A 4,743-nucleotide genomic window follows, 5' to 3' on the forward strand; every position below is an offset into this window, starting at 1 on the left:
TATGACCAAAAGTTAGAGAGATGTATCAGTAAATATATTTTCTAGGTCCGGGCAAAAGGCCTTTGGGTTCCCCAACATGCTTCTATACTTGTGTCTCTAAGAATAGAAGGGACAAGGCTAAGGGCCTCTCCTCCCATTGATGACCGGCTTGGTCATCCTCCGCTATACACATGCTGCTGGAGCCATGAGTCCCCCCATGTGTACTCTTTGGTTGGAGTTTTAGTCCCTGGGAGTCCAGTTGGGACTTCTGCCAGCATGTTCCCTGGCAAGTGTACTGTACATTCTCTGAGGATTTGGGCATCTCCCGCAGAGTGCAGCTGTCTAGTGAAGAACACTCACATGGGTTTGGGGGAGCATAGAACAATCCTAACTGAAGAAAACTTGGAGATACCACCAAAATCAGAGTCCCCCCCAAGAAGCATATGAAAATGATGATTTGGGGGAACAGAGGGCTTAAGAGGGCAGGCATGGCTAAACGATAATCATACTTTACATTAGCAGAAATAATAGCAACAATGACAACCACCGTGAAATGCCTACACCATTTCCAGCATATTGCTAATGCATAGCCATGCTATATGTAATATATGTTATATTTAAAGCATGCAAGTACATTTTTCAGTTGCAGAGCTTGTGTTCATAGCCAGGACAAATAAGGCTTCACAGAATACTGGTGATAATCACAAGAACGAGTCCTTACCTTCCTCTACTTGAATTCTTTTCATCGATGTGTGTGTGTAGGGTAGAAGTCAGTAGACAATCTCCGGTCTCAGTCCTCCTCTTCTATGGTGTTGAGACCAAGTCTCTGATTGGACAGTGTCCTCACCAGACTGGCTGGTCTATGAGTAGGTCCAATGAATTCAACTCAAGTCATCAGCTGTGGCAGCAAGTGTCCTCACCACTGAGCCATCAATGCGCTCTAAGATATAAATTTGTGTGCACATTTTCAGGCACGCACACACTTTTCAAAAGGTAAAAGCAGCCTGCCTTCTGATGGGTGAATGAACAAGCAAATGTGATAAGTACTCACAATGAAATCTTATCCATCACAGATGGATAAGTATTGAGAGTATTTTACTAAAAGTATGTTATTCACCAGAGGAAAAACTTTTTATGATTTCATATGAGGTTCCTAGAATAGTGGAATTCATAAAAACAAAAACTTCATGTCTGCTAGGATATGGGAAAAGGAGAAATGGGAAGTGGTTCTTCAATGAGAACAGAGTTTGTTTCACATGATGAAAAGCTTCTAAAGATTAGTTAGTTGAACCAATGTCAATACATTTAATATGGAACTATATATTTAAAAATGTTTAACATGGGGGCTGGAGAGATGGTTCAGCAGTTAAGAGCACTGACTGCTCTTTCAAAGGTCCTGAATTCAAATCCCAGCAACCACATGGTGGCTCACAACCATCTGTAATGAGATCTGATGCCCTCTTCTACTGCATCTGAAGACAGCTGCAGTGTATGCAAGTGGGGCCAACCAGAGTGAGCTGACTCGACCAGAGCAAGCAGAGGTCCTGAATTCAAATTCACAGCAGCCACATGATGGCTCACAACCATCAGTGCAATTACTGTGTACTCATATACATAAAATAAATACATAAATAAATCTTTTTTTAAAAAAGAAAAAAAAGTTTAACATGATAGGTCTTATCTCTTTTGATATAGACTTTTAAAAAATTTTAAGTATATCATGATTATATATAACATATATTTGACTATCTACTGAGAAATATGTACATATCCATATTTATACATATAGATAGATAAATGTATATATACATCTATTAAGAAATACATATACATAGAGCATAATGGCGCACATCTTCTAATCTCAGCGCTCCAGAAGCTAATGTAAAGGATATCCTTAAGTTCAAGGCAGCCTGGTCTACAGAGAGTTCTAGGACAATCAAGGCTACAGATTGAACCTATGTCTCAACAAACAAGATGGAAACTAGTCCCAACTAGTCTCAAACTCACAATCCCCCTGCCTCATCTTCCCAAGAACATGATTGTACATCCTAGCTTTACAAATTCTCCGCATAACAGTGGAAAATTAAAACCTAAAAAGTAACCAGTAAAAAGCAATAGTTTCATAAAAATACAGATATCCCAGTGGCCTCTAAGTCCTGGCAAAGAACTATTTCTGATCAGAGCTAAGTAGAAGTATGAGGGTCTCCAACTATGTTTCTAGTCTTCCCAGTTTAAATGGCTAGCAATTGGGACCTTCAGACAGACAACTTTTTCTCTGGGCATATACACACATAAAACAATGACTAGAACTGAGGTTAACAGGGCCTGCCACAATGGATGTTCTGTGACTCAGATCTGTAGGGTGTTTTTGTTTTTCATTACTTCCTGTTTCCCTTAGCTGTTCAAATATTTAACAATTACTTCATAATTCCTCATACTTAGTAGACATCTGAGTGGCAGGCCCAGACTATAGAGGCATGGTTCCAAATAGATGACTTTGGTTCAGAAGTTATGTCCAGGTTTCTGAAAAAGAACAGGGATATTTAAGGGAAGAGGCTGTAACTATGGCTGTGACCTTTATGACATTGAAGAACCTATGAAATAGCGTGGTCTCCAAAGGGTAAGGATCACTCTATGTGAGAGAAAATAAGTACTGGACTCAGATCCAGGGGAACAAGGTACTTTAAAATGAAAAAATTCAAAGCCAAGCATGATAGCATGCATTTATAATCTCAACTCTAGGAAAGCTAAGGCAATTCCAGGGGATCCAACCATCTCTTCTAAATTCTGAGGGCACCAGGCTTGCGCATGGTACACATACATCAATGCAGGCGATACCATAAATAAAACAAAACCTCATATACACACTTATAAATAGCTATAAGACAAAACCAAACGGAGGGCCAGGAATATAGTTCAATCATAGAGTTACTGGCCAGCATGTGCCAAGAAGCCTTAGATTCAAGGTACAGGACACACACACACACACACACACACACCCCAAATTAACAAACTTGGACTTCACATAATCTTTCCATTTCAAGACACCAGTAGGGCTGGAGAGATGGCTCACGGGTTAAGAGCACTGACTGCTCTTCCAAAGGTCTTGAGTTCAAATCCCAGCAACCACATGGTGGCTCACAACCATCCGTAATGAGAGCTGATGCCCTCTTCTGGTGCGTCTGAAGACGGCTGCAGTGTACTTACATGTAATAAATAAATAAATCTTTAAAAAAAAAAAGACACCAATAGCAAATTCAGTAATATACAAGTAGACCAATGGGTCTCATTCCCAATCCTCTTGAAGAACACGGCTAAAGAAAATACACATCCCATGCCAGTGAAAGCAAGCTTCCTACCTGAGCAAAGATGCTTCAAACTCACTCTGGATGTCCCTCAGAATACTGCGGCAGAAGCATGCAGGCGGTTTACAATAGTGTAGAACTCCAAAGCAGAGTGCTCCGGTAGGATTTAAGTGGGAGGATTCTTCTGGCTGTTGCCTCTCACCCGACACCTCAGCTATCACCCTTACTTCCTTGCTGGAGGCGCACGTGCGCGCTCGCACACACACACACACACACACACACACACACACACACACACACACACGTGTTCCTACCCACCTCCTGCTCTCCCATGCTCCCTTTATCTCTTTTGCATGGTGAGGACCTTCCCTCCCTTCTATGGTTTCCCTGCTGCCTGGTATGCCATTCGAAAGACCTCTTTTACTTCAGGTGCTAGATTTCGTTCTAAATTAAATTTTTGTGTTTATTTTTCTCAAAGACTTATTTATTTTAATTACATGAACACACTGTAGCTGTCTTCTGACACACCAGAAGAGGGCATCAGATCCCATTATGGATGGTTGTGAGCCACCATGTGGTTGCTGGGAATTGAACACAGGACCTTTGAAAGAGCAGTCAGTGCTCTTAACCGCTGAGCCATCTCTCCAACCCATTGTACTTATTTATTTGTGTGTGCATCTGTGAGTATTTATACACATGGAAAGAGGATATATGCACTGTGCCTGAATGTTGAGGTCAGAAAAGGGCATTGGCTCCCCTGGAACTGGAGTTACAGACAGTTATGAAATAACTCTATTCCTTTAAGGCAGGGTCTCACCCTGAACCCAAAGCCCCTCCTTTCTCAGATAGGCTCAGACTGGTCTCTTGCTAGCTGGGTGTCTTAGCCAGGGTTACTATTGTTGTGATGAAAAACCATGACCAAAAAGCAAGTTGAGGAGGAAAGAGTTTATTTGACTTATACTTCCACAACACTGTTCATCCTTTAAGAAAGACAGGATGGCGGGAACTCCAGCTAGGCAGGAACATGGAGGCAGGAGATGATGCTGAGGCCATGGAAGGGTGGTATTTAACTGGCTTGCTCCCCATGGCTCACTCAGCCTGCTTTCTCACAGAACTCAGGACCAGCCCAGGTGTGGCACAACCCAGAATGGGCCCTGTCCCATCAATCACTAATTAAGAAGCTATCCGAAGGGCTTGCCTGTAGCCACATCTTACAGAGGCATTTGCTAGAGGTTCCCTCCTTTTCAGATGACTTTCACTGTGTCAAGTACATAAAACTATCCAGGACCCTGAAGTTAGAAATATGTATGTGGGTGACTTCTTTATTACATGGGCAGTAACATCTGAACCCTGGTGCTCCTGGCTGCAAAATGTCTTAGCCTCAGCACAGAGAGAGGCCATGGAAGGCCATTGGTGAAGGTGCAGCCTCAGTTTGCAATTGATGGCCCAGGACTGAAGG

The sequence above is a fragment of the Mastomys coucha genome, unplaced genomic scaffold, assembly GCF_008632895.1.
Source record: "Mastomys coucha isolate ucsf_1 unplaced genomic scaffold, UCSF_Mcou_1 pScaffold22, whole genome shotgun sequence".
NCBI lineage: Eukaryota > Metazoa > Chordata > Mammalia > Rodentia > Muridae > Mastomys > Mastomys coucha.